A 12,977-nucleotide genomic window follows, 5' to 3' on the forward strand; every position below is an offset into this window, starting at 1 on the left:
TGTAACCAGATGAGAGAACTTGAGTCAGCTGAGCCACCCCAGGTCACTGGCCCACAGGAAGTGCTGGCTGTCTTCGGAGCTAATAATTCGGGTATTCGTTACAGAGCAGCAGTGGGCAACTATTACGTCACTGGAAAAGTCATGACGGGTTTTTCTATGCAAAAAAGTGTCATGACTTTCCCGATGACCCAATAATTCATGCAAAATCCATGGATTATTTTTAAGATGTGGAATCTGACCATGATCATTAAGCTTCATTTTCTTAAATTTTTTTAAGAATTATTTACTTAATTTTTATTTATTCATTTATTTTTAATTTGACCAGAGACACAGAGAGAGAGAGAGAAAGTAAGTGAGAAAGCAAGCCACCAGGTCCAGAACTTGTACCATGGTCGGCCATATGGGAGTGTCCAGTGCCCTAACCACCACGCCACCTGCTGGTCATCATTGAGCTTCATTTTTATGTTAGTCTTTTACTAGAAAAGGAAGTAAGGACTTCATATGTTTGACTCCTTTATTTTACTTCATCTTCCTGGGCTTCTGTTTTTCCCTGGCTTCTCATCTCTCTCCCTAGCTGTTCAGTTTCTGCGGGTCTGTCCCTATCCCTGGCTTGGAGAATTGTCCAGATGTAGTCTGAGTTGTCCATACACCCTACCACAGTTTGTGGCCATGAGTGGGTACACCACCCAGGAGCCAATCCCTACATGGTGTTCTCTTGGCTCCCATGTCCACTGGGAGTGGACGCATGATCTAAGACCATTATTACTAATGTGAACCTGAGCTGGGTTTTCCAGGCTAGCAACATGTGGCCCTGTCTACTACAAATGCCATCCTGCATCAGTTCTGCTCAACCCACTGCCAGGGGGAGAAGATAGCTTGGACAAGATCAGACAGAGAAACCTCAAGCAGGATTATTTCATGGTGTTAAGAAGGAAGGCTTTTAGCTGGAATCAAACAGGTAAGACTGAGTTTAAAATTCATTTCCCCCGATTGTAACCTTGACAAATTAGTGTCTTTGTCTGTCTCTGGGCCTCAACTTGCCATCTGTAGCATGAAGATGATGACAATAGTACATACGTTATATGACTGTCACAAGGGCTCAGTGAAACACCCCTTGTAACAATGCATCACGTGACAGTACGTATTCAGTAAGTGACCCCTGGAGGAAAGCTGATAGCGAGCGATTGCCCCTCAAAATAGTTCATGTCTATCTGCATTATAGCATTTCACCTCGCGTGCAGAAGATGATTGTACCTGATGCACTCGAGTACTGAAGAGAAAAGAAACCCAACTGAAGCGCACTCATCCTGGTATCTTAAAAACGAGTGCCTGTAACAGTCTTAAAGAACTTTAGAATTTTGTTTGTCTTGACTGGCTTACATGGTAATTGTGCTAGGAAAAGAAATGTAATACATTGTAAAGATATATGTGATGCAATGTATTATGAAAAAAATTATGATAATAAATAAAATTAAATTTTAAAAAAGAAATTTTGTTTTGCATTAAAAAAAGATACCCTAAGAGAGCTCATTCATTTATCCCTCAGAATTTTCTTCTGCTGGGATCAGCAGTTAGCGTAATGGCTATGTCACTGGACTCCCATGGAGTCTACCACAGTTCGAGTCCCGGACCTGGTGGCTTAAAACTCACACTGGGCGCATGTGCGTGCGTGCCCAAGATCCCAAGAGGAGAATGGAGAAGGGATTGCGGCGCGGCCACCCCCCAGGGGCATGATTTTTCACTTTCTGTCTCTCTGTCTCTCTCTGTCTTTCTGGTGAGCACACGCGCCCTATAGCAAAAACTTCTCAAAAAAAAAAAAGAATTTTCTGCTGCTGTAGGAAAAACTAAATAGAAGAAAACAAAACCGTAAGGGGTTCTCTTTTATCACTTGTGTGAGTCCGTATATCTAACAGAAGCAGGCTCTTCACCCCACACCACACCTTAGTGGTATTTCGTGACCCCTGTATTCTGCAAAGGCCAAGGTGTCTGCTCCCTGGGGAGAGTCAGGAACTCATCGACTCCAGCCACCCGGTGCTGTGTTTCAGCAATCAGTACTGGCAAGCCTCTTTGTTTTCACAGAGCTAATGTTCTTCCACTGTAAAATGGACGTTAATTATTTATGTTTAGACAAGGGTTATTAAGTGTTCTAAGATCTCCATATTTCAGACCCATAATTCCTGAGTGGGGTGAAAGACTGATTGGTTTATACAAAATGCCTTTGTCAAATGTTGTTTATCTCTGGAAGGCACATCAGATTTTGTGACTATTTCTCAGACCGGTGAGGCCGGAGCCGGTTTCTGGCTCATTGCGTGTACTTGCGTGTCCCAGTCATTCTTCTCTCACAGCTGAAATGCTCTGTTTGCTTCTGTCTCACACCGTTCTTGGCCGTATTCACTCTGAGTGAAAGAGGTTATGATAGCGCTCTGGAGTCTACCACAGACGACTAATTTCCAGGCAGGAAAGGAACACAATGAAGACAGGAGAAAGAAATACGACTGTAGCAAGAGACGGTAGAAACTGGATTTATTGGTCGTAATTTGCCTCTCCCAGGGGTCCCCAGGGGCGGGGTGACTATGGTGAAAAGATAGATGATCATGGACTGAGACGCAGAAATAAGGAAGGTAAAGAAACAGAAAAGGCCACATAGAAAACGTTCTCATTCCCAGTAAGAGAAGCCAAACCCTGGGGGGAGTTCATGCAATATAAAAATATCGCCTTTAAAATCCTGCAATCCTTTAAACTTAGATTCAGCGGGGAGGCAGAAACAAAGATGTTATCAGGAAAAGAGAAAATTTGCTAGTCAGAGTTCAATGGAAAAAGGCTTTTAAAAAATCTACTTCGGGGAGAAGGAAATTAAGGCAGTGTGCTATTAGCTCAGGAACAGGTGAAAAGATAGTGAAAGACTGCAGGGCCCAGGTGAGTCTATTCATCGATGGTAACTTAGGACTAGACGAGATTGCATTATACTAAAGTTCTTTTCAGTAACAGTCCGGTGTTGGGGAGTGGATTTCTGTCTCACATCACACACACCTACTCCAGACAGATCGAAGACGTACATGTGAAAAACAAAATTCTAAAGTTCTTTCAGACTGTTACAGGCAATCATCTTTAAGATACCAGGATAAAGAAAGGCATCTTTTTAAAGATATGAAACACAAGAATTGGGCATTGTGGTCTATTCCTGTATTCCCAGCCGCTCACGAGGCTGAGGCAGGAGGATCATGAACTTGGGTAAGCCTGGGAATGAGGCCAGACTCTCCGTCTCTAAGGGAAAAAATACAAAGCACAAGACAAAACTGAAACGAAAGCTCTGGAGTAAAAGAAGAATTGATATTACTAACTAAAATAAGAATAATAAAATTTTGTTTATCAAAAAAAAAATACCTAAGGCCCTGGTGGCGTGGTGGCTGAGGTGACTGGGTCCCACACAGCTAACTTCATGGTTTGAGTCCTGGACTTGAAAATCATGCTGGGTGCATGTGCATGTGTGCCCAAAATCCTGAAAGGAGATTGAGGAAGAGACTGTAGCATGGCCTTTCCCCCGGGGAGGGGTTCTCACTCTCTCTTACTCTCTCTCTGGTGAGTACACATTCCTTGTAGAAGAAAGCTAAAATAAAAATAATAAAATTTTAAAAAGAAAGAAACCATAGAGTGGAAAATCAAGAAATGGATAAAAACTATTTATAGCATTCAAAATTAACCAAAAACTAGTGTGCCGAATATGTAAATTTTCCTACAAATAAATAAGAATAATACAACCCTACAGAAAGTGGAGAAAGGACACTAACAGACACTTTATAGGAAAGTAAATACAAATGCCAATGAAACATCTGAAAAATGCTCAACGCAGTAACCATCTGCAGTATACCAACTGCAATCATAGCAAAATGCTCCACCAGAGCGGCAGAAGTTAAGGCCTGGAATGCGAAGTGTTCGTGACGCTGTCGAATAGCAGAAATCATGATAGACTGTGTGTTTCATGGAAACCGATGTAAACATTCTGCAAACAATGAGGTCCTATCTTGTAGAGTGAATGAGGCGGTCTCGTTCCTAGGCACAGTCCCTAGAGGACTCTTACATATCTACATCAGGAGACGTGTGCAAGTGTGCGGAAGAATTCTGCTTACAATGTCAAACAAGCAAGGAAAAAACTACAGCCACCCACAAGTTCAACAACATTCAAACTGACAAATAATATTTACAGAGTTTTTAAAAAAACACAACAATAAAAATTGATGAACTATTGCCGGGGAAGACACTGTTTTCTATGCCTGGGTGCCCTTGTAGGTATCCACAGTCCACACAGGCTACACTATAGCTAGTAAGAGTCTTGCCAGAATGCTCTGTGGTCCTCCTGGAACACAGGCACATGGATGGCTTGTGGGCTGTCTCCAGCTTGCCTCCCCTCCAGCTCACCTCCCTTTCGTAGATACTGATGAGGTATGAGACTTCCTGCAAAGTTTAGCTACAGACCAGGACACCCCTTAGCTCCAGTCTAGAAGTGCTTCTTAGAATGGCGTATGCCATGACTTACGTTGCAGTCAAATAGCCCCTTCCGTTTTAGTATTGTAATCTTGGGCAGAAGGGCAAGGGCCTGATCACCTGGCCTCTTTGGCTACTTTTCATTTCATCTCTATATAAGAAACAAATGGTTTGACTCTAGAAATAGTGCATTGTGTATTCACTGGCAGGATGAGGTCTCATCATCTCAGCCTTGACCTTGCCTTACCTCATGGGCTTTGCCACCTGCTGCTACTCCCCTAAATGTGGCAGAATCTCAGAACCCTGCTGTGTAGAAATGCATGTTGCAAAGGCATGTTCACTGTATGTAACTAAGAATAAAACCCTGAAACACACACAAAACTTGGGAACCAGCAGTTAGCGTAATGGCTATGTCGCTGGACTCCCACGTAGTCGACCGCGGTTCGTGTCCCGGACCCGGTGGCTTAAAACTCACGCCGGGCGCATGTGCGTGCGTGCCCAAGATCCTGAGAGGAGAATGGAGGAGAAGGGATTGCGGCGTGACCATCCCCCCTGGGGGGTGATTTCTCGCTTTCTGTCTCTATGTCTCTCTCTGTCTGTCTGGCGAGCGCACGCGCCCTACAGTGAAAATCTCTCCAAAAATAAAAATAAAAAACTGAGCACTGTGAGGCCCCCCGAGGCGGCATAGATTGCAGCCTGTCAGACTCAGTACTGCAGCCGCGTAGCTGGCCGGGGTTTGGCTCTCTGGCCTCCTTGACCTCAAACACACCAGAGATGTGTGGTTGGGCCAGAGATCCTGATGAGCAAAGGGCCCAGGTAGAGGGGATCGTGGTGTGATAGGACTGTGTCAGGGTGCTTCTCTTCGTTTCTCTCTACATATTGTCTCATGTGTACACACATGCTATCTTTGTGAATAAAAAAAAAAACTTAAAAACTAAGCAGTATGATTTTAAGGGAAGATATACACAACGACAGAAAACTGGTCAACCCTGAGAGACAGGGAGAGGCTGCCTCTGGAATGGGAAGCCGGGGGCTTTGACAGTTCCGGCAGATCTTCAGCTAAGCTGTGGGTGCGAACACATGACTGTACCCGTCTTTGTCCCGCATGTATTTGTTTGTATGAAACAGCCATGCCAGTGAAGGCAGAGGGACCGCCGTTGCCCACACCAGGCTGGCAGACTGGTGGTCCCAGCCGGCTGATGTAGCACAGTAGCTGTAGAATTGGCCTGAGCAAGGTTGCAGCTGAGACCCACGGCTCCACCCCGGGATGTCTGCTGCCTGTGGTTGACCAGGTTTGACTGAGCTGGGCCACAGCTGTCCCATGGAACTTTAAAAAAAGTCAGCCCTCATCTGGGAGGCCGGCCTTCAGGAGATGTCTTAAGCAAGCTAACCTTTACATCCAGAAATGATCCATGAGAATATAAACATTGATGTCCTGTTAGCTACAAAGTGCTATCTTATTCTAATACCCGTGAATCAAAATTGTTTCACTGCCCCGTGTAAAACCCTCCCATGTCTCCACATCGCATACCGTATGTGTGGCCTGACAATTTTCTCATTCTCTTCTGCCCTTCCACCTTCATGACCATACACTAGGGAAATAATCATTGGTGTAGTATAGACAGCTGTGAAATCGGAGGCGTGCCTCATCTCTAACTCACGTGTTACAGATGAAGCTCAGATAAAACTGCGGCAGGAGTCCTTCAAAGAAGGTGAGGATTTTTTTTTTTGGGGGGGGGAGAGGTTTTTGCTACAGGGCGCATATGCGCTCGCCAGAAAGACAGAGAGACACAGAGAGACAGAAAGCAAGAAATCACTCCCCAGGGGTTTGGGGGATGGCCATAGCCACACCGCAACCCCTTCTCCTCCATTCTTCACTCGGGATCTTGGGCATGCACGCACACACACCCGGCGTGAGTTTAAGCCACCAGGTCCGGGTCTTCAACCACGGTCGACTACATGGGAGTCTGGCGACATAGCTATTATGCTAACTGCTTGTCCCGGTGAAGAAGATTTGTAAGTAAAACTATTACTTATCTAATAGTATCCAAGGAATTTTTTCCTTCCTAAAGAACAGTTTGTTTGGTGTTTTGTTTTGTTTTAAGGAATTGTGCCATGCCTGCTTTTCAACTCAGCAAATGAAGGAGTTACTCTCGTACATAGTTCTCTTGGGATCTTAATGAAGAATTGTACACTGTGTTCTTGTTGGCTGCCATTGTAATAACAGCAAGTGCTTTAAATAGCAAGATCTACTGAATCTTTAGGAGGGCATTAATATTCTCATTTTACAGATGCACAAAAGGAAGCTTACATAGGTAAAGAAACTAGTTCAATGTCACACAGTTTACATATTGTAGATCAAAATTTTAACCTGGACTCTAAAGCCCAGACTCCTAAATTCTTCCTATGCTATGATGAAAGGAATAAGTTATGGAGACAGAAGGATTAAAATCGAATATCCCCATTCTGTCAGGAGGGGAAGACGGAGATGGCCGGCCCTTGCCCACCGGGGAGGAGAAGGCTGAGATGACTGGTTTTTGTATGCGACACGTGCCAGCAAGATTATAAAGAGACTATTCTCGGGTTAATAGAGAACATTGTATCATGACCATGAAACAGTGTTTTTAATTGAACTTAACCTTAACGAGTATCTTGGTGTCTGCGATATGTAAGGCTGCTGTAAGCATTATGAAAATATATAAGCTAGTCTCAAGAAACACCTATCCCCCATGAGCTCAGAAATTCTTTGCCTGTCATTTTCGTTATATCCCAGACATTCCCTAGGTAATAATGCAGGTTTTGAAGATTCTCAAGAATACCTTTAAAAATAAAGCTCTGATATTATAAAAGTTATTGTTTAGGGAATGAGCAACCTATTGGGTTTAGGAGAATATTCTATATTAGATTGTGATGATGGTGGCACAACTCTATAAATTTACTAAAAAGCCTTGAATTGTCCACTTACGATGGGTGAATTTTATCACATGTAAATTATGCCTCAATAAAATGGTTAAAATAGGCACTGAAAAGGTAGCTGTCTTAATATTGTATGCATGTGCAGACAGAATGAACAAGTCAGTATGTTTTTCTACATATGAATAGAAGCAGTTATGGAACACATTTGGGTGCAATTGCTAAGAGGTGGTATAATTTTGTACATTGAACTTCAGTTTGATCTTAGAATGTTTTTAAATAAGTTAATAAAACTGCCGTAGCAGTGACAAGACGCCCTCTTGACAAACTTCAGGGGCCTCCTCTGAGCCCTCTGCCTGACAAGGCCCAATCTCAGCTGCCCTGTCTGTCCTTTGCAAGAATCCTGCCAAGCCACTTTAGAGAGAATCCCCAACCTCAACATCTGATCACCCTTGACATCGGACCAAATTTCTCATCCTCCTCCCTCAGTATCCCGTCGAGGGAGGAGGATGGCCTGTCTCCAGCAAAGATCTTTGGCAGCCAGGATTTTAGCCAGACTTTCCTCTGACCCTTGACACCTCCTCTTAGTAATTTTCCATCCAGTGACCCCTGCCCTGCTCCTGGGATATAAACTCCCACCGGCCCATGCCAAGTGTGGGATTGAACCCAGTCTGTTCTGAGGTCTTATTTCTGCTATTGCAATCGTCCTCCATGGAATCAGTTTTTATAGTTTTCACGGCTGTTGGTTCTGATTTTCCTTTAATAATAGCCTATCAGGGATGAACTTCTATTTCTTTAAGTGTATTTATATATTTTTTTCCATTAGAGAGAAAGAGAAAGACAGGCACCTCAACAGTCTCTCCACCCTTAGTCTGCTTCAGATCATGGGCATATGCACACCATGCGTTCAGGGAGGTCCTGGGGTGTGGACCCAGGACCTTCCCATGTGGGCCCAGTTCCTTTGCCACTGTGCCACCACCTGGTTCCTCAGGGATAATAGCTAAAACCTATTCAATATTTTCATTAATGACCTTAAGATGATACAGATATTTCTGTTGGTGGCTAAATAAGGCTGATATAAAAGTAATACATTGATGTTTGACTTAGGATTTTCCATCTTCTACCTGAGGAATGGGATTTAAGGGCTAAGACAGATTACCCCAGAGTCTGCACTGTGGAGTAGGGCAGAGCAGTAGTCAGAGAGACCAAATGGGGATCACCTCAGACCCCCTCCTACCTTCCAGCTGCCCCAAGTACATCCCAGACTGGTTCCTCCCACTTCCCTTTAACACATCCCTGGAGCCTGCACCGTGGAGCAGAGAGAAGCAGCAGTTAGCAAGATAGACCGCCTCAGACCTCTAGCTGCCTTTTGCCCATCCAGGAATATTTTGAGATTTCATAATTTACTGAAAACCTTCCCCAGCTAAAAACTCTCCAGCTCAGCCCCAGGTACACCTGCCCCCAGGAGACTGGGGGAAAAAAATCGATGCCTAAAGCTGGCTATATAAGCACTTCTCTGACTAGAAGACAAGGCCCTCTACCAAGAACACATCTGAGAAGTAGAGCTCTTCTTCCCAGAAACACTATAGAATCAATACCAGAAATGTAGGAAGAAGTGTATAATCCATCAGATGACTAGAAACCAGTGCAGAGGCACAAGAAATATGGAAAAACAAGGAAACACCTCTTCCTCAATGGAACAGAGCAGCTCTTCTTCAACCATGGACAGCATAGAAGAACATACAGGAATGTCAGAAATAGAGTTCAGATATTCATGGCGACAGAGATAAGGAAATCCTTCCAGAATTGGAAGAAGGAGATAGACACTATAAAAAAGACCCAATCAGAACTTCTAGAGATGAAGCAGTAAAGCAGGAAATCAAGACCTCTCTGAAAAGTATGAATAGCAGCCTGGATCACACAGAAGACAGAGTCTCAGAATTGAAAGACAAAAAAACTTTGACTTAAATAAAACCACCAGAAATAACAAAAAATAATTTTTAAAATGAGGACAACATGAGAGAAATACTACACACTATCGAATATCCAGGTATCTGAATAATAGGTATTCCAGAAGGTGAAAAATTAGACAAGGGCATTGAAGATCTATTCCATGAAATACTTGCAGAAAACTTCCCAAATCTACAGGGCATTCAGACATCCAAATCCAAGAAAAACAAAGGATCCCAAATAGAATCAACATAAGATCCTCTCCATGGCACATCATAGCCAGAATGGTAAAAATCACAGACAAAGACAAGATTCTAAAAGTGGCAAGGGAGTAATGTTGAGTCATTACAAAGTTTACCCTATTAGGATAACATCAGACCTTGCAACCAAAATAATCCAGGCTAGAAAAGAATAGGAAGATACATTCAAAACAATTTCAACCAAGAATCCTATACCCAACAAGATTATCCTTTAAATGGGAAGAATGAATAAAATCATTTGCAGACGAACAAACACTGAAAAAAAAATCAGTTATAGACCAGCTCTTCAAGAAGTACTGAAGGGAGCACTTTATCAGGAAAACTAAAGAGAGATGGACATAAATAAGAGAACAAGAAACAGCCAAAAAGGTGGCTAACAAAATAGCAGAGACAGATTCACAAATATCAACAATAACGTTGAATATTAATAGATTAAATTCTCCTATCAAGAGAAACAGATTGGCTGAATGGATTGAAAAAAAGAAAACAGAAACAGAAACCCTCTATTTGCTGCCTACAAGAAATGCAGCTCAGGAATAAAGACATGTATAGACTAACAGTGAAGGATTGGAAGTAGATACTCCATGCAAATGGAAATCAGGAAAAGGCTAGAATTGCGATATTGATATCAGACAAAGTAGGCTTTAAGACAGAAAGTGTAAGAAGCAACAAAGAAGGATATTACATAGTACTAAAAGGGCTATTCCACCAAGAAGATATAACACTTATAAATATCTATGCACCCAGCACTAGAGCACCCAAATTCGTAAAAGAAAGACTGTTAGATCTAAAGGGAGAGAGAGAGAGCCTACAGCACACTCATCACTGGGGAGCTCACCACCCACTATCTCCTGCGACATATTATCTAGACAAAAAGTAAGAAAGAGATATAGGATCTAAACACCATACATGAGATGGACTTGACAGACCTCTGCAAAACTTTCAACCCGATAACCACAAAATACACATTTTTCTCACCCCCACGTGGAACATTTTCAAATATTAACCACGTGATAGGACACAAAACAAGCCTTTAGAAATTCAAAGATATAGAAACTATATCCAACATCTTTTCCGACTATGACGGCATTAAACTAGAAATTAATTTCAGAATAATCCCTCAAAAATACACAAAATTATGGAAACTAAACAACTTACTCCTGAATGGCTTCACAGCCACTGAAACAATGAAAACTGAAATCAAAACGTTCCCTGAAAGCAACAATAACGAGTGCGTGAATTTCCATGATGTATGGGACACAGTGAAAGCGGTCATAAGGGGGAAGTTATTAGCGATTAGCGAGCGTAAGAAAAGATGGAAAAGTGATAAATAGCCGACCTAATAACACACCTCCGGGGACTGGAAAAACAACAAGAAAAGCTAGAAAGCACCAGGAGAAAAGAAATAATAAGATTTGAGCACAAATAAATGAAACAGAGAATAAACGAACTACACAGAAAATAAATTAAACCAAAAGCTGGTTGTTTGAGAAAATAAAGAAAATTGCTACACCATTAGCTAGCCTAATTAAGAAGAGAGAAAGAAACCAGATAAATCAAATTTGCAATGAAATAGGCACTATGACAACAGATGTAACAAATACAAAAGATCATTAGATAATATTATGAAACTCTATGCCAACAAACAAAACCTGGGTGAGATAGATAAATTTCTGGACACATATAAGCTAACAAGACTGACATCAGGAAGATATAGAAAGCCTGAATAGGCCCATAACAAGCAATGAAATTGAGTCAGTGATAAATAACGTCCCAACACAGAAAAGCCCAAGTCAGAACAGTTTTACTTCTGAATTCTACAAAACTTTTAAAGAAGAGCTGACTCTCATTCAACTCAAACCATTTCTAAAAAATCCAAAAGGAAAAAGCCCTCCCAAATTCATTTTATGAAGTTTCTATCATTCATCTCCAAAACAGGTAAGAACATAACCCCCCCAAAAAAGAAAACTACAGACCAATATTTCTGATGAATATAGACACAAAAATTCTCAACAAGATACTAGCACATATCCAATGAAACAATAAAAATATTATACACCACAATCAGGTAGACTTTTTTCCAAGGATATAAGACTGGTTCAACATATGCCAAACCATAAATGCAAAATACCATATTAACAGAAAGAAAGATAAAAACCATGTGATCATATCAATGTAGGGAAGTGTTTGATAAAATACAATATCCCTTCATGATTAAGACTCAGCAAAACCAGCACAAAAGGGACATTTCTCAATACAATAAAAGTCATATATGAAAAACCCATACCCAATATCATACTAAATGAGAAAAAGCTGAAAGTTGTTCCACTATAAACTAACACAAGACAAAGCCACCCGTTTCCTCCACTCCTTTCTAATACAGTACTGGAAGTCCTAGCAAATGCAATCAGAAAAAAGAGTAAAATAAAAGGCATTCTGGGACCAGCAGTTGGTGTAATGGCTATGCCGCTGGACTCCCATGTAGTCAACTGCGGTTTGGGTCCTGGATCCGGTGGCTTAAACTCATGCCGGGCACATGTGTGTGTGTGCCCAAGATCCTGAGAGGAGAATGGAGAAGGGATTAGAAACCAGATAAATCAAATTTGCAATGAAATAGGCACTATGACAACAGATGTAACAAATACAAAAGATCATTAGATAATATTATGAAACTCTATGCCAACAAACAAAACCTGGGTGAGATAGATAAATTTCTGGACACATATAAGCTAACAAGACTGACATCAGGAAGATATAGAAAGCCTGAATAGGCCCATAACAAGCAATGAAATTGAGTCAGTGATAAATAACGTCCCAACACAGAAAAGCCCAAGTCAGAACAGTTTTACTTCTGAATTCTACAAAACTTTTAAAGAAGAGCTGACTCTCATTCAACTCAAACCATTTCTAAAAAATCCAAAAGGAAAAAGCCCTCCCAAATTCATTTTATGAAGTTTCTATCATTCATCTCCAAAACAGGTAAGAACATAACCCCCCCAAAAAAGAAAACTACAGACCAATATTTCTGATGAATATAGACACAAAAATTCTCAACAAGATACTAGCACATATCCAATGAAACAATAAAAATATTATACACCACAATCAGGTAGACTTTTTTCCAAGGATATAAGACTGGTTCAACATATGCCAAACCATAAATGCAAAATACCATATTAACAGAAAGAAAGATAAAAACCATGTGATCATATCAATGTAGGGAAGTGTTTGATAAAATACAATATCCCTTCATGATTAAGACTCAGCAAAACCAGCACAAAAGGGACATTTCTCAATACAATAAAAGTCATATATGAAAAACCCATACCCAATATCATACTAAATGAGAAAAAGCTGAAAGTTGTTCCACTA

The sequence above is a fragment of the Tupaia chinensis genome, unplaced genomic scaffold, assembly GCF_000334495.1.
Source record: "Tupaia chinensis unplaced genomic scaffold, TupChi_1.0 Scaffold000278_1, whole genome shotgun sequence".
In the NCBI taxonomy this organism is placed as follows: Eukaryota; Metazoa; Chordata; class Mammalia; order Scandentia; family Tupaiidae; genus Tupaia; species Tupaia belangeri.